The sequence below is a fragment of the Balaenoptera borealis genome (genome assembly GCF_965194805.1).
Source record: "Balaenoptera borealis genome assembly, chromosome: 1".
Taxonomy (NCBI): Eukaryota; Metazoa; Chordata; class Mammalia; order Artiodactyla; family Balaenopteridae; genus Balaenoptera; species Balaenoptera borealis.
The window spans coordinates 43,624,290-43,642,669 of NC_138860.1; the positions used below are offsets into that span (position 1 = coordinate 43,624,290).

General features: G+C 40.1%; 1 long non-coding RNA gene across 1 annotated transcript; it reads left to right on the forward strand.

Moving 5' to 3' along the window:
* The first annotated feature begins 1,074 nt into the window (after nt 1-1,074).
* On the forward strand, nt 1,075-13,732 carry LOC309633564. Its single transcript, XR_014247615.1, has 2 exons — nt 1,075-5,519; nt 5,838-13,732. It is a non-coding gene; the product is annotated as an uncharacterized lncRNA (long non-coding RNA).
* The last annotated feature ends 4,648 nt before the right edge of the window (nt 13,733-18,380 follow it).

Here is an 18,380-nt window from a genome sequence, read left to right on the forward strand (position 1 = left end):
TTTTAGCTCTTGAACACCCAGCTAGGGTCTTATTTTTGGTAGAGTCTTATCCCAAATTAAGGCACAAAAACAGTAACCAGAAACAGATTCTTGGTAAAGAAGCCAAATCTGAAAAGCTGCCATCTTGGAAGGTAGCAAATTCAATCTGATTTGAGCAGCAGAAAGCAAAAAATGCCCATGTCACTTTAACTTTGCTCTTGGGAATCATAATATCACGATTTTGCAAGTGAAGTATCCGTTTCTGTGGAATATGTAACAATAGGAATTTTCGAGCAACTCAGATAATTTGGAAAGAACATGGACATGAGTAATGAAAATGATGAAGGAGCTGGAAGAACTAATTTATGGCAGAAGATGAAAAGACTTTAATATGGATATCTTGGCTAAGTGAAGAATAGACCCTTTGATTAATAACTATGCATTCTTGAAGTGCATAAGCATTAAGAAAAAAATCAGTAAGTTTTGGGGTATGGAAAACATGAATAATGGAATCAATTAAGTAAAGGAAAATAGGCTGAATGTAAAATGTAAAATATCTATTTCTGTTGTTTTCAGATGTGCCTCTTGAGGTATTTTCAACGTTAAGTATTTTCTAGTAAGGTGGATAAGTTCTTAACATTTTCAATGTTTTTTTTTTTTTTTCCCTAAACAAAAGAAGCAAAATCTCCCAAGAGTTTCAAAAGGGATGCATTTTGTTCACAGGGGCATAGTGGTTAGATTTTGGGGTCCATGATCTCCAGGACAAAGTCTCTATATCTAATGTAATTGATCCTAAAGCTGAGGAAGAGGGTTCTAGTTTTCCTCTGGGAAGTTTGGCTCAGGCCTCTAAGGGAGGAAGAGGGCAACAGTTGCCAGGGCTTTGACACCCATTGATTCAGGACAACCTGAATGCACATTGTCACCTCTTAAGAGGAGTCTGAGGTTCCATTCAGAAGTTGGAAGAGTCTGCAGTTGAAAAAATATTAATGAAATATGTCAGTATGGTTATGCTCAGGCTTTGATTGCCAAGACAGAAGTTACAAATGCACCTGAGGTGGTAGAGGTGTGAATTTGGGGATTCCAGGCAGGCTGGCACAGTGGTTTAACACACGTACATGGATTATCAATCAATCCACCAAATCTTGAAATCCAGGATGGCCACCTACTAACTGTTTAATCTCGAGCAAATGCCTATCATTTCTAAGTCTCAGTCTCCTCTTCTGTGCAATGGGGCAGCTCCAAGGATTGTTGTGAGGATTATATCAAAGATTATATTTATAGAGCTCAGCACAGTGCCTGATTCACAGTAAGTGTTCAGTAAGTCTTAGTAATTATTCTTGTTACTAGCTTTGTCCTCTACCCTGACTGTATCCTCCACAACCCTGATCGTATCTCTCCTTCCAAAGGTAAGGACCAGTGATGGGATATTCTAGGGGGAGATGAAAGACAGAAAAGATGGTCATCATTCCATGAGAAAGCATGGGGAATTTCACATCTATATGTATTTCGGGAAACCCACCATGCTTTAAACTAAAATCTGAATAGTCTGACATGTCTAAATTATAATATTCTAATAGTAATTCAGTTTTATTATATTTCATTATGAATAATAATCACTTTGCTTATTTCTCTACTTTTCTCAAATCTTAATTAGCTACTTTTATTTGTATTCTTTCTGTTATTAATTTTTTAATTCTAATTTATATTTTACTATGATTTTTGTGATTTCTAGTTTCATTATAAGTCACCCCCCCCAAATCCTTTGTATAAGAAGTAAGGATATAAACAAATAAATAAAATATACATAGTTGAACTACTTATAAAACAACATTATGTATATAGTTTAGGAATATATGCTCGTGGCCTTAAAGAACAGAGAAATTCATGTCAATGAAAAATAGCAAATTAAGGATTCTGATTCACCCTGCGGGAAAGGAAAGGGAGTTTGGGAAGGAGAATCCAGAGGGCCTTAGCTGTCCTGGGAATGTTTGGAATGGATATAGGGAAATCAGTAGGGTGCAAGCTTCTTTTCAATGACATAATTTCCATATTGAGTGATCCTGGGCAAGTTGGCATAAAGATTTTCTACTAAGACCAATCTGATAAATCCAAAGGTGATGAGAACAGTAAAGCACAGTTGGCTTCTGCATGTGTTGCTTGTGACTTGGTTCTGTGTGCTTCATCTTGCACCTTCTGATAGGCTTATGTTCCCCGCTGGTATGAATATTTTCTGTCCTTTATTATTTTATTTTCTGGGAACTCGGTGTACATACAGGGTTCTATTAACAGCACTGACATCTAAAGTTTTTAACACCAAATGCTTTACAAGCACCATCTAATCCCATCACTTTATTCTCCTCCTAAAATCTTTGTGATTCTACACTCAAAATCAGAGCAGAATCAACTAAATTGAAAGTCCATCCCCTCCAGGAAGGCTACTCCAACAATGATGTCAGAGACTGGGGTTTCAGGTACAGGGCTTGGCTGAACGCTCCTGCCTGGGTTAATTTTTGTGAGGGAATAGCTCTGGGTTAGGAAGGCCTAGAAAAGGAGCAATTGGAAATTAGAGCCAGAAATTAGAAAATAAGGATCTTGGGTGCCACAGATATAGAACAGGAAAAGAGATCTGGAACACAAGATAGAATCTACCTACCAGGCCCAGTCAGAGACATGGGTGTTTTGCTGAAAGCCTGCTTTCAGTTTCAAGGTTCCTTGGATTCACTGGCAAAATAACCACTCGTCTCACACAAATAAACGGCTTTAATCAATTCTTTAATGAAAGGTGATTTAACTTAATTTTAATATACAATCATTAGAGGGAAAAGAATAAGAATATTAGAAAAACGTTAACAGGGTATACATCACCAAATTGAGCCGACACCTACTTCCAGATCCAAACAGCAGCTGGGAAGTTCCGAGTAACAGCAATCTGGAGCCCTAGTTGGGAAGGGTCCCAGGCGGTGCGTCCACCCCACGGGTTGGAGTTCTGGGGGCTTCCGTTTATAATTCCAGGTGGCAAACTGATGTTATCAGTTTACGCACAAAAATGCAGCTCTGGTTCAATTGTAACAATGCTGTTAGTTTCACCATGTGAGTCACAAGATTTTCCAGACCCTGGGGGACTGGCCAGGTCCCCAGGGCTCAAGAAATTCCAAGACGCACTCCCTTTCTTGTCGTAAGCTCCGTTTGACTTGCTAGCAGCAATTGTTAGGTGAGCAAGCAGGCACGAAGTCCAGGCAGGGTCACAGGTCGGTCAGAGGCCTGCTTCTGCCTCTGAAGCCTGAACAAGACTACTTTATTAATTTTCCCAACAATGGGCAAGGAATTAAATTTTGTAAATAAATAAATATCAGAAGTCTGAGTCAGATGAGAATGTCATGTAAGATGAGGAAACAGGCTTAGAGAGCACAAGTGATGTGCTTATAGCCACATAGCTGGTAGTGGGCAAAGCTGGCTTCAAATCTAGGTCTGTCTTATGCTAGAGCTCCTGTCCTTGACCTCTGTGTTATGAACTTATGTGCAGATTTCATAGTTACTTTTACTCAGGTGAGCAAATATGTAAATTCCTTTACTTGTCAATAAAAATTTATATCTCAAGCCCCCATTGTTTCTGATGCAAACATTTAAATTTAGTCATTATCAGGGAAACTCAGCTGTGTTTAAGTTTGTTGTCTCTCATTTCAGATTTGAGGTTATTCAGCTACACCTTACTTTTCCCAGGATTTTACGCTGTGCTCAGAAGGCTCTGCAGACGGTGGGGAGGTGTTTTATTTCCTGACTTGGATTTGTCTTGCTGGCCTGCTGTTGTCCATTCATTTGACTCTCCAGCTTGTCTCCACCATAATGGTGCCTGTGGCATTTTAACAGCGGAATCCCTACTGGACAGGCCACTTTATAGTCTCTGAGTTAGTGCCCCTGCTGTAATTCCTCCGTAACCCACCAGCACTCTGTGCTTTGGCCAACTGCGGCACCCAGTCTGGGGGGCCACAACAACCTCTGGATGTGCTCCCACTGATTCCAGGGCAGAAAGAGTCTCCTAGGTTGTCTCCAGCCCTCTCCTTTTTTTCCCCATTATAGTTTATTAGAAGATACTGAATGTACTTCCCTGTGCTCTACAGTAGGACCTTGTTGGTTCCCTATTTTATATATAGTAGTTTGTGTCTGCTAATCCCAAACTCCTAATTTATCCCTCCCCCTTCCTTCCCCTTTGGTAACCATAAGTTTGTTTTCTATGTCTGTGAGTCTGTTTCTGTTTTGTAAATAAGTTCATTTGTATCATATTTTAGATTCCACATATAAGTGATATCATACGGCATTTGTCTTTCTTTGTCTGATTTACTTTACTTGGTATGATAATCTCTTGGTCCATCCATGTTGCTGCAAATGCAACCCTCTCCTTTATACTCTATGGTGCCCACACCACACTGGCATAGCCAATTCCTTTCCAAGGATTTCCCCCGGAATATGGAGGCCCAGGTTCTCCCAACTTCGAGTTTAACAATTTAATTGGAGGGCTGGAGGTATTTTTGGCTCCCCATGGAGGCTGAGCTTGAAGAAGGGAGGGGTAAGGACGCCGCTTTCCCGCCTCTCTTGTTAATGGTTAACTCTCATGGTTTGTATCTATTCTGTCTCTAATATCTTTTCCTCCTCAGCCCACAGCATTCTCTCTAGACCCATGTAGGGGTGGAGAACTGAATAAAGCTGACAATATCTACTTCCTAATCCTTCTGTGTTACTCATGGATCTGAAGTGTTTGAGCTTACTGGTCCAGTTGTTCCTTTTGAAACTGTTCCTTAGAACAAAATGGCCCATGGGCTCCCAGCGTATGTCAGGGCGGGTCACACCTGCAGGGGGTTGAGATGAAACAACACTCCAGTTTGTGCTTGCAAATCATTTTCCAACTTCAGTGAAATAATTACACCTTGTTAGAGGCATCCTTTTGGGGGTAGATTCCAAAAACTCATATTACTCTATAGAAGTTGCTGATGTTGAAAGCTTGCCTAAATAGTTAGGACTTCATAAGTTCAGTAAGTTACTTAATTTGCTACTCTGCTATTACTTCAGGAACCTTGACATTTAAGAGACAAGAAAGGGAATAATTATGTAAGTTATAAAATTAACAGGTACTTCGGCAGTTCACAAAATTCGTGAGCCAAGTCTATCTTAGTGCAGGTGTTGGTAATTCAAGGGTAAGACAAATTTGGCATTGACAAGGGATGCTGATTATGTGGGCTTGTGCAACTTACACTATCAATCATCCCTGTTTGCACAAAGAGAAGCCCTGCTGCAACAGTTTTTAAAGAATTGCCCAGATTCTTTAGTTCACATCAAAATGGTTTTAATCCTGGACTCTTCGTTCATCTCCATATCCATGCAGAAACCAAATTCTATCTTGCAAATATTTGTCCTGGCTTCTCCATCCCCATTATTACTGCCTTAGTTCAGAGCCTTGTCTGAACTAGTTCATCTCTTGTCTATAATATTATAACGGCCTCCAGACTCCTCCTGCCTCACCCAGTACATACTTTGCTTGCAACCAGGTATTTCTTTTTTTTTTTTTTAATTTTTATTTATTTATTTTATTTTATTTTTGGCTGTGTTGTGTCTTCGTCTCTGTGCGAGGGCCCCCTCCAGTTGCGGCGAGCGGGGGCCACCCTTCATCGCAGTGTGCGGGCCTCTCACTATCGCGGCCTCTCTTGTTGCGGAGCACAGGCTCCAGACGCACAGGCCCAACAGCTGTGGCTCACGGGCCCAGTTGCTCCGCGGCACGTGGGATCCTCTCAGACCAGGGCTCGAACCCGCGTCCCCCGCATTGGCAGGCAGACTCCCAACCACTGCGCCACCAGGGAAGACCCCAGGTATTTCTTATTAAATACAAATTTGATCTTCCCCTTTGGGAAGCTATGATGCCTATCTACTGCTTACAGAATAAAATACCATCCCTTGAGCAAAGTGTATAGGGCACTTTACTGTCTGCATCTAAATCATGTCAGCATGCATGCATGCATTCATTCACTTGTTCAATAGATTTTTATTGAATGCATCATGGAAATATATACAAATATAAGTGGGCACAGCTTATGCCCAGGTAAGAGTGGGGTTGTGAGTGAGGAGTAGATGGAAAGGAGAAAAACAAGGAGAGAAACCATTACACAGGTTGTAACGGGAACATGCAAAAGGTACAGTGGAAGTGTCAGCCAGATCTGTTGGGGAAAGTTGGGGAAGGCTTATCTTCCAATATTTACTTTCCTTCTCCAATCCACCTTTAATTCAGCTTTTCCACAACCATGATCTTTCAATTCTGCTAAATTAAGAGTTTCGTGATAAGCAGTTTCTTTTTTCTCATCTTTGTCGTTCCAGAGCTGCCTAACACAGTACTTGGCACATTGCGGCACCCACCCGGTAACCACAGTTGAATTAGGACATTGTACTGAATTTTGCCTGAAATAAGCTGAGGCTTGGAACTGTATTTGCTATTAGGGATATTCATTTTAATGACAATTATTTATGAAAAATAATATATTTATTTTTTTCTCCTGAGTATACCCTTAGATTTTTGCCTTAGTATCTTTTTTCTTTTTGAACCATAGGTGAAAGCCATGTATAATTTACTCTTTCACACTCAACACTTACACTTGGTACTTAGCATTTTCAAGAGACAGGATTCTGATATTCATAGAAAAAATAAAGCTTCCTGATTGTAAGAACAAACTTAAGATAATAGAGCAAATACTGCAACAAAAGCACTGAGTAGCTGAGTAAAGAAGTCAGACTAATCATAGAAAGCTTCATGAAGAAAGTGAGCTTCTAGCCTGATTTTGAAAGAAGGGAGAGGTGAATAGAGGCAACAAGAAAGAATATTTCAGAGAAAGCAGTCTGTATGCAAAGGTGAGAACTATGTATAGGGCATGAGTTATGGATTGGTTAGACTATAGGGAGGAGAACATTTAGCATTAAAAAAAAGTGCTTAGTGTGCTTTCTTATTTATTTTGTTTTAAAGATTCTTTTTTTGTGCTTATAAGGTTCTTAGTCAGCAATTTATTGATTGCCTGGATGAATAGCAGAATGGTTTAAAAAAAAAAAAAACAAGAAAATTGAAATCCAGATAAAATTTCCTGGATAGTACATGAAATTAATTTTAAATGCATAATATTCCTTTTTTTAAAATCAAAGTTTTAGAATATGATGATCCAGTGGACCACTATTAAAATCTACCCAACTGCCCTCCTTACTTCTGGAATAGTATTCCTCTTCCTTTTGGAAATGTCTCCAATCTCCACTTGTATCATGTGTTCCTGGTGGAAGTTTTACATCATAGTTACCCACCCATCTGTCTGGGCATAGGGGTGGGCATGGACCCCAAGCTGAGCCAGTCCATTCTAGGGTCTTTTCATATTGGACTGAGGGAAGAGAGGTAGTCTTTTGGGGTGATGACTGATGCTGTGGGCTATGAAGTGAGGAACAGTAAACGGTTGTGCTCTGACCCTCTAAATAAAGCCAGTCTGAATGAAGGAAGTTGCAACTCAAGAGAGAAACTGTCTTGAGAGACTGGAGAGAATCGTGGTAATGTTAGCCCCCCTCCCCATCCCCCGCCCCTGCCCCAGTTTTCTCTAAGTCCAACTTCAACCTAGGGATATTTGCCGAAAGGTCTCCCCTTTTGCCATGCAAGGTTAAGTTATGTTTCTATCATTTGGAGCAGAAGCTGGTCTGGCAAGTTTAATGACTTAAGATCCACAGGATGATAAAAGGGACTTTATTTTATTCTGAGGAAGCTCTCACAAGGGTTAACCGATTTCCACTTTCCACTATCATTAATGCTCTGTTTCAAAAGAATACCCACCTATTTTTAGGATAGTCTATATTAGGACACCACTATCTCAACTTCTGGGGGAGGAGGGTCACTAAGAGTCATCTTCTCCCATCCAGGTCTGAATATCAAAATTCCAGCTTTCACAGTGTGCTGAAAAGTCATTAGAGTGTAGAAAAGAGACTCTGTTTCCTGGTAACTCAGAATCTCATAAACTATTGTTGCTTTAGCTGCATCTGACATTCTACTGTGGGACAAATGGGCCCCTGCAGTGGCCAGATTGTTTTCATGTTTTATCTGTTTTCCTTTGGAAAAGGTTGAGCTCTCTACTTTGTTTTGTGATGTCTAGGGGGACTGTGTTTATGTAGTTTTTGGCAAGTTTGCTTGACCCTGGATTCCTCCAAATGTCATTCTCTGAGGCAACAGAATATGCACTGAAGACTCTTTTAAAAATACAAAAAGCTTTTTTTCGGGGGGGTGTCCTTGGTTGATTAAGGTATAATTATTTGTCGTAATGAATATACTATTACTGGAACATTTTGGAGCAGAAGCAAAACATTTAAAAAATTCAACAATAACAACTGTATGTAAGAAAACTAAGGTGTCTTTTGATGATCCCTTTAAGATTCATATCACCATTATCATCTTTGCATCAAATGTTTATTTAGAAGGATCTAATAGAGAACATCTTGCCAAGACCTGGGGACACCAAAATGAATATAATATGTTTTCCAACTTCTCAGGGATTGCAATCTTATACAGAAGTCAGGGCACATATTGTTATAACCAGAGTATATCCAGGCTATACAGAAAAAAAAAGTTCATAAAAAGCAAATCCCAAACCAGCAATATTTCTCCAGCTCATCTACTATGCGTAGTTTGGCCTGCCATTCCCACCTCAAAATTTCCCAGCTAGTTCAGGAAGCTCTGAGGCAGTATCTCACCTGTGCTAACCAACAGAGGTTTCTTGTCTACGAGGTAGAGTCCAGGAGTTCTTCATTATGCCTTTACTGGGCAGGTATCTTGGCCACCCTGAGAGGCTACCATGTTCTCTATCCTGCTTTTGGCTCTTCAGGGATGTCTCTTGTTAGCACAGATCTGTAATGTTGTCTTCTCGTCTTCTTTCCATGTGTAAGTCAATCTAGCCCCCTACTCAGGCTTTTATGGTCTTCTCCCTTCTCACATCTCATGCATCTCTGCTTCCTGGATGACTGCTCTGTTCAAGAGAGGAAAATGCTTTCCGTGTCTACTTGTTGCTATGGCCTATTGCCTGGGCTAAAAAGAAGCAGCACTTTGTGTGCTCTGTGCCTGACAGAGATCTTAATAAAACAGCACTTTTATTTATTCACTTTATAAACTCTAAGTCCCTGGGATTTTCGGCTAAGTTCTGCTAGAGTTATTGGGTAAGGTGGTGATTGATGGGCTAAGAGAAAATGGGAACAAAATACTTCAGGTGGCACTTAAAACTACCCCTCTTTTCCTACATGACCCACTGGGCTTGGATTAATTGTTGCTGACAATAAATTACTTTCACAAAATGCTGCTTTGCTTTTTAGGCATGTAGATCTTTGTGCTTTCTCAACCTTAACGTCCCTCTACATATGTATTTATTTGATAAAATATATTGAGTACTTACTATGTGTCAGTTACTCTACTAGTCCTTGGCGATATACTGGTTGATGAAACAGTCGTAGTTTCTGTCATCATGCATCTTACAGCCCCAAACTGTCTGAATATTCAGTGGATGAACAGCTTATGTTGGCTTCTAACCCCTGCTGCAGAACAAATGAACAACAGAAGGTTGTGTCTGTTAAATGCTAAGTAAAGAAGCACCATAGATTTCAGAGGGGCAATTGATTACTGGAAAGGCTGGTCTAAGCTCCGTGAAAGAGATGGGAGTTGAGTTGAGACCTTGAGGGAAAGGGAGGACTAGACGGATGGAAATGAACAGGAATAGCATTCCAGGAGAATTGCATATGGCAGGTCCCAGAAGAGGGAGGCAGTCCAGGTTTGTATCCATGCATGCCAGGAGGAATGCTCAGGAGAGTGTAAAGTCACACTGACCTTGATTCAAATCCCAGTTTGATCACTTAGTATGGATGGGATAACCTTGGGTTAGTTCATTAAATTCTCTGAGCCTCAGTTTTCTAATCTGTAAAATGAGGATATCAAGACCTACTTCATAGATTTTTGTATTGATTATAAGAGTACAAAGTATATAAATGTAGATAAAGCACTAAAAATCATGTCTGGAAAATAGTAAGTGCTCAAAACTAATAGGTCTTGCCAGTTTGGTTGAGCAGATGATGCATGTAAGGTGAAGGAAAGACTCACTTTTAGATATATTTTTTGGAGTTTACCCCTTGCTGTTGAGGGGGTGCAAATGAATGAGGAACACTCTCTTGCTTTGTTACCCACAAGGTGAGAGAAAAAATCAGGTGGAAAAATAAATGAGGCAAATGGACTGTTTTCTTGTACTTCTTTCTACTTCTTATCATAGGTGTTGAGCACCTGAATTACTCAGCCTGATTCTGTCTGTGTATGGCACACGTGCTGGACCAGCTAGGGGCTGGGAAAGGACACCCCTTTTTTCTTATTTCTCTTTACTTGTCTGGCAAAACTAGGGGTAGAGTTGTATATGAGATGATCTGACCACATACGTCATTGTTATGTCAGAGCATCAAGTTAGGTTATTTTAATTTAAAAAGCTATTAACAAACAGGGCTTATATGTTTCTCCTTCAGATCATAAAACACTAGCTTCTAAACACTTAGCTCTATTTGTTCCAATCTTGTCTTACCTTTGATTTGTGGCAAAATCAACTTCATTGACCGATTTAACTCACTCAGTCCTACTGTTGGCTTCTAATCTGTTTCCTTTATAATCACTTTAAACTCAAAATCAATTGTAGTGCCATAGAAACTGCAGCTTCAAAGTGAAGATGCCATTTCACATTGAAAGGACAAAGTAGATCAACGCTTGCAGTTCTCCTCAATTTCGATTCCGCATACACAGGGCTTTAAACAAGTCCTTGTGGAAATCTCACCTGAGTTGTTGTTGCAGCCACAATAAGGTAAAGTTAGAAGAATCAGAAATATGTCTGGCTCTATTTAGTTCTCAATGTCTTTTGCTGAAAGAATGCAAACTCATACCAGAAAATCTAAAAGAGAAAAGCAGAGAATTATCAGTGGGAGTGGGATGTTTCATAGTTGGAATAAAAAGCAACTAAAACCGGAAGAAAGTGAGAGCATTTGGTAAACACAAAAGAAGAAAAGCACGAAATAGGAGAAAGAATTACTCAGGATAGATTAACAATTTGCAGATAAGACAAATGATAAAGAATTGTTGCAGGAAGAATAGTACACAATTATTGGGTGGTGATTCAAACAGTTGTCTGGACTGAATGAGATGGAAGCAGTGGGGACTAAAGCATTGATTATAGGGGGAAGAATCAAAGGGGATTATAATTCCAATCCAGTGGGTTTCTTTTACTCTGAATTACCAGTAGACTAGAACAGCTCATATCATGATTTAATTAAGCAAACATCCCTGAATTTGTAACCCCTGTCCTTTTTGTTCCTAATATGGTTCCTTAGCCTTTCTTCTGAGATTGAACACCTGAGCACCATTGTATTCAAGTTAATTGATTAAGCGTCTCATTGCAGCTGCCAGTGAGACTCTTGGGGGCAAGGAGCCTGTTGTGTCCATCACTGAGTTTCCTGTGCCTGGCCCAAGATTGGGCACACATTAGGGGTTCCGTGAAAGTTGTGAATGAATAAACAAGTGACCCTTTAGCATGGCAAACAGGCTTTCAGCCCATTCTTTGAGTATTCTTTAGACAGATTGCTTATTATTCCACTTCCTCTGAAGCAATGAACTACCTCTGCCATCCAAGAAACCTTCAAAAAAAGAAATAGGACTTTGATTCCCAAAAGGGTTTCCCTGCAAACACAAAGTACTTCATGTGTAATGATGAAAGAACCCAAATCAGTCTGGCACCGTCGTGACGGTAACTGACAGGCTGACAAGCTGTGCTTGCCTGATACATCTCAGAGGGCTGGGTGTGTTTTTCATACCCTGCCAGTTTTGAGTGTCTACCTGACAGATGTCTGTCAGGCTGCAGCAAGAAGGAGCCTAGGGGAGGCCCAATGCTGCTGCTTACACGTGCAGCTAGATGTGAAAAGTGGCCTCATTTTCACTACTATGTGATCTCTTCTCTGGATCTGGAACCTAAGGTATTTTCATTTCCCCAGTTCTGGGAATTAGAGTCACTGTCAGTTACAGGAATTCGATTGTCCTTTTATTCTAGTGCATGGAGACAGCCTATTAAAAAAGGTATAGGTTAGAGAGTCAGGTATGTGAAAGTGAGCAAATATCAATGAGTCTGTGATTCTTAATCCAAAAGAAATGTGTATAATACTTGTTTCACAGAGTTGTTGTGAGAATAGAGATAGTGTGCCTGGAGTTTATGAAATGGAACCTACTATAGAATGTTTGTCCTGCCCTCAAATTCATATGTTGAAACCTAATCCCCAGGCTGATGGCATGAGGAGATGGAGGCTTTGGGAGGTGATTAGGTCATGAGGGTGGAGCCCTCATGAGTGGGATTAGTGCCCTTCTTAGACCTCAAAGAGCTCCCTCCCCACTTCCACCATGTGAGGACAGAGCAAAAAAGATGGATTATCTATGAACCAAGAAGCTGGTCCTCACCAGACACCGAATATGCTGGTGCCCTGATCTTGTACTTTCCAGCCTCCAAAACTGTGAGAAATGTTTGTTATTTAAGCCACCCAATCTGTGGTATTTATGTTATAGCAGCTCAAATGGATTAAGACAGAACCTATGGAACAGTGGTTCTTGACTGGAACAATTTTGAATTCCTTACTCTCTGGGGCATTAGGTAATGTCTAGAGACATTTTTGGTTGTCAAAACTGGGGCAGTTGCTACTGGCATCTAGTGGCTAGAGGGGTGCTGCTCAACATCCTGCAATGCATAGAAGAGCAACCCTCCCCTCCCCCAACAAGGACTTATTCTGCTTAAAATAATCAGTAGTGCTGAGCCTGAGAAACACTGCTGGAGAACATGAATGCTCAAGCCCTGTGCAGAAACTCATGGGTTTAAGTTCTAGAAGGTTTGCTGCCTTGTTCTACTTAAATAAACCCCCACTCAGAAACCCACCATCTGACCCTTGCTCCCAATTTAAAAATCATTTAGGCTTTAATCTATTAAAATTAGGTTAAATTATTATGTTCTGCAACAAATATTTTTTAGTGACTCAAGCAACCACTCCTTCAGGTCTGAGACCCATGTCATCCTCCCACAGTCTCACAAAGTCCTCCAGAGTGTTCCCCTGTGCCACCTCTCATCCTTGGCCACACTCCATGGAGTGACGTGTGGGGTCTGCTCTCTGGCTCCTGACTTGCTGTGATTTCCGCATCACTGTATTGGCAGAGTTTGCTCATCACTCAGTTTACTGGCTGTTAGGGGCACCTCCCCAAACCCCAAATTCACATGTTAAAGTCCCAACCCTCCAGTACCTCACAACGTGACTCTATTTGTTGTTAGGGTCTTTCAAGAGGTAATTTAGTTAAAATTAGGTCCTTAGGGTGAACCCTAATCTAATATGACTGTTGCCCTTAAAAGAGATTAAGGGGCTTCCCTGGTGGCTCAGTGGCTGAGAATCTGCCTGCCAATGCAGGGGACACGGGTTCGAGCCCTGGTCTGGGAAGATCCCATATGCCGCGGAGCAACTAGGCCCGTGAGCCACAACTACTGAGCCTGTGCGTCTAGAGCCCATGCTCCGCAACAAGAGAGGCCGCGATAATGAGAGGCCTGCACACCGCGATGAAGAGTGGCCCCCACTTGCCGCAACTAGAGAAAGCCCTCGCACAGAAACGAAGACCCAACACAGCCATAAATAAATAAATAAAAACTTTAAAAAAAAAGAGATTAGGACACAGGAAAATACAGAGGGAAGACCAGCAGCATCAGGATCACCTGGGAACTCATTAGAAATGCAGATTCTCAGGCCCCGCCTCAGACTTGTTAAAGCAGAAACTCTAGGGGTGGGACAGCAATTTTAAGAAGTCCTTCAGGTGATTGTGATACGCACTCAAGTTTGAGACTCTAGTCGTGGCGTCTTCGATTCTCTGAGTATTCTGTTTGTTCTGGCAGTCACTTCTGCCTACCAGGACCCTCTGGTATCTGAATCTTGGAGTCCCTCCCCAGAGGGACATACTATCCTTTCATCAAAACACCCTTCAACTGCTTTACTATGGGGAAATCACCAGTAGGTTCACAGATTCAGTGATAGAAAATTCAATTCTCTAATCATCCTTCCATCAAAATGAGAGCATTGGCTAGCTCTTTCCCTGGAAATTATTTTTCCCTGACCAGGCTTGTAACATCTTTATCCCCAGTTGCAACATTAAATGTCATTTTACGTTATCGCCAGGCTTTAAGTTCCAAATTTATGTACTTGATGTGGAAAGGAGGAGGAGAGGGGATCTTCCCAATAATGTTAGATAAACAGTAATATTAATAACAAGTTTGTAAAGCACTTTTCAATGTACAAAACTCTTTTTACATCCTGAAATGTTCGTGTCCTCATCTGTACGGTAGAGATAAGTATACTCAGCTAATGGGGCTTTCAAAACAAGCCCATGACTTTGGTTCCCCACTTCCCAGAAGGGAAACTGAGATTCAGAGAAATCACATGACACAAGCGCTCAGTCCTGCAAAGAGATACCTTGGGCCCAGTTCCTTCTAACTGATATCATCATTGAAAACAAGACAAACCCATTTATTTCCACGTTGCAGTTTTTAGCACTTACCAGGAATGGTCCAGCCGTCCAGGGCTCTCAGTGACATGTGCTTGGGAGACAGATTATGATTCTTTCTTCTTTGGCTGCTAATCCATGGCCTCACTGTAAATAACAAAAATGTATAGCCAGGGGGCCTCCTTTCAATTCTCTTCTGTAAATTTACAGAGGGGAGAAGTGGTTTGGTACTGGCAAGGTACTGTCAACAGCAGGAAGATTTGGAAAGGCTGGTTATACATGTCTGTGGAAAGCCCTGGACATGAAGGTGGCTCTTCCTGTTACCTCTGGACACCTGCACAAAGGAGCCTGAGGACCCCGGGGGAAGACAGGCTCTGTCCACAAATTGGACAACTGTTTCCATTGCCTGATGCGAAAACTCTGGGGGGATGCTACAGATAATTGACAAATAATTACCAAAGAAGCACGGAGAGAGATTCATGTAAAAGACTTTGCAGGAAACTGGAAAACTCTGCTGAAACCTTGATGGTTGAATGAGAAAGCGTGTGCATGTGTGTTTATGCATGTGTACACGCCTTTGTGTACATGCAAGTGCGTGTGCTTGTGTGACTGTGTGTGTGTTTAATGTTTTTTTTTTTTTTTATGGGGGAGAGGATTTTAAATGATATGTAGGCCTGTCAGGTTATCTTTGAGAAAGCATAAATTTCTGGGAGCCATGGAAATTGAGATGGAATTTTCCTAGGTTCTTATAAGGAGAAGTGAGTGCCAAGATTTAGTGTATAATTAGAATTTGTTAAAGTATATTCTTGGCAACCACCTACTTAATAGGTATTTTATGTTTTTTCTCCTCTCCCTTTCAAGGTGAGAGTCAATTGTTTGCCATCCCATAGCGTGTTGGCATGATTTAGACACATAATCTTGCTCTGACCTCTGAAAACTGCCACCTTGGCCCTGTTGCTTTTCATTATGAATGCATAAGTTATTGTTGCCTTTTGTAGTATGATGATACAACTAAAGTTCCAAATAAATCACAGTAATAAAAGAGTTAACATTTCTTGTTTACTATGCTGGACATTGTTCTAAGATTTTATAGGTAACATCAAATTTAACTCCTACAATTTGGAAGCAGACTGAACAGCTGTGCTTGTTTCCCTTTTTTTCCCTGAGTTCATTATAATGAGAGCAGAAATAATCTTTTTAAAGGTATAAATCAGAGATTGAAAACTGACAAATCACAGTCTGGATTTTGCCAGTGAACATATTTTGATTGGTCTGCGAAGTGTTTAGAAATATGTTATTTTCCAACATTTAAAAACTGGTTGTTTCTCATAAAAGTTCATATTTCTGGCCAGTTTTGAAAAATCATATATTTGACAACACTTGTATTTCCTTCTCACAGGTCAGTGATTGGCTGGGGGTGGATAATAGTTGCCATTTTAGATGATTAATAAGTCTTCAACATTCTGCTACACAAAGTTATTTTATCTTCCTCTGAAATGTTGGAGCACCCAGGGCTTGATTGTTAGATCCCTTCTTTTTCCTATCTATACTCATCACTCTGTACTCACTGCCTGGGTGATTTCATCTAATCTCATGACTTTTAATACCATTTCAATACAGATTAATCCAAAATTAATATTTTCATTCCAGAATACTCTGCTTTTCAGTAAATGGCAGCTCCATTCATCAAGGCTTTAAAAGTTACCGTCATCCTTGATTCTTTCTTCCACATCCTACGTCTAATCCCTCAGCACATCTTGTTGGTTCTACCTGCAAAAGATCTCCAGGATCCGACTATTTCTTGACATCTCCCTTGCTCTCACCCTCTAAGCCTCTATCATCTGCCTGAATTATCACAGTGGCCTCCTCCTCAGGGTCACCTTGTTTCTGCCCTTGCTCACTCTAGACTATTTACAAGATAATTGCCAGAGAGATTCTTTTAAAATGCAAGCCAGACTATTTAATACAATAACCAAGACATGTAAGCAACCTAAATGTGGTATGTGTGTGTGTGTGTGTGTATACATATATATATATATATATATAATGGAATATTACTCAGCAATTAAAAAGAATGAAATAATGCCATTTGCAGCAACATGGATGGACCTAGAGATTATTATACTAAGTAAAGTAAGTCAGACAGAGAAAGACAAATATCATATGATACCGCTTATATGTAGAATCTAAAATATGATACAAATGAACTTATTTACAAAACAGAAACAGACTCACAGACATAGGAAACAAACTTATGGTTACCAAAGGGGAAAGGGGGGGAGGGATAAATTAGGAGTTTGGGATTAACAGGTACACACTACTATATATAAAATAGGTAAACAGCAAGGACCTATTATTTAGCCCAGGGAACTATATTTAATATCTTATAATAGCCTACAATGGAAAAGAATCTGAAAAAGAATAGATATAAATATATAACTGAATATATGTATGTGTGTGTGTGTGTATATATATATATATATATATATATATATATATATATATAGCTGAATCACTTTGCTGTACACCTAAAACTAACACATTGTAGATCAACTACACTTCAATAAAAAAAAATGTAAGTCATTTCATGTTTCTCTGCTGCTTAAAACCCTCCACTGGCTTCCCAATTCACATAGGGAAAAGCCTAAACTATCTCAATGGCCAAAAAGACTTGACATGATCCTCTTTTGTTTTTATGTAATTAACTTTTATTGGAGTATAGTTGCTTTACAACGTTGTATTAGTTTCTACTGTACAGCAAAGTGAATCAGCTATACGTATACATATATCCCCTCTTTTTTGGATTTCCTCCCCATTTAGGTCACCACAGAGCACTGAGTAGAGTTCCCTGAGCTGTATAGTAGGTTCTCATTAGTTATCTATTTTATACATAGTATCGATAGTATATATATATCAATCCCAATCTCCAAATTCATCCTGCCCCCCCCCCTTCCCCCTTGGTGTCCATACATTTGTTCTCTATGTCTGTGTCTCTATTTCTGCTTTGCAAATAAGATCATTTGCCCTAACCTTCCACATTGCCTCTTATCTCATCGACTCCTCACTCTCTGCCCTATCCAAGACACTGCAGTGGACTCCTTGCTCTTCTTTAAACATGCTAGGTATGCCCCTGTCTTGGAGCCTCTTTAATTTCGTGTCTGGAGTACTCTTCCCCTGGATATCTCATTTCCCTACCTCCTTCATGTTCTTGCTGAAAAATCACCTTCTTGCTGAGGCCTTCCCTGACCACCCATCCTGTTTTTCACTGCATTCCTATCCCCTTCCCTGCTTTATTTTGGACCTTTATAAAAATTATCACTTCCTGAATTACTGTATGTGTTTATTTTTTGTTTATTGTCTCTTTCTCTTTGAACTGACTGTCACTTTCCAAAGGCCAGAATATTCTGCTCATCACTATGTCCCAAGTGATACAGTGGTGCCTGATACTAAGTAGGTGCTCAATATATATCTGCTGAATAAATGAATAAATAAATAACTTGGCTCCAAGTAAAGTGTTTTCAAGGTGAATGGAACAGATTCAAAGGAATAGATAAAACAAGTAAGAGGCTGAAAAATATTCAAAGTATGACTAAGAAGGCATATATTTTCTTTCTCATCCTGAAATAACATTTAATTTTATGTACACTTGGAAATGAACATTCTTACAAACCAACTGTGTAAAGAAACATGGGGGAAAAAAAAGAATTGTGTTTAGTGATGAATTTTTAAACATTGGTTTAAAAATCAGTGAACATTGGAGTTAATTTTACATAGACAAGGCTTTAGCTGATATCAAATTTTAAAAGCCACAGGC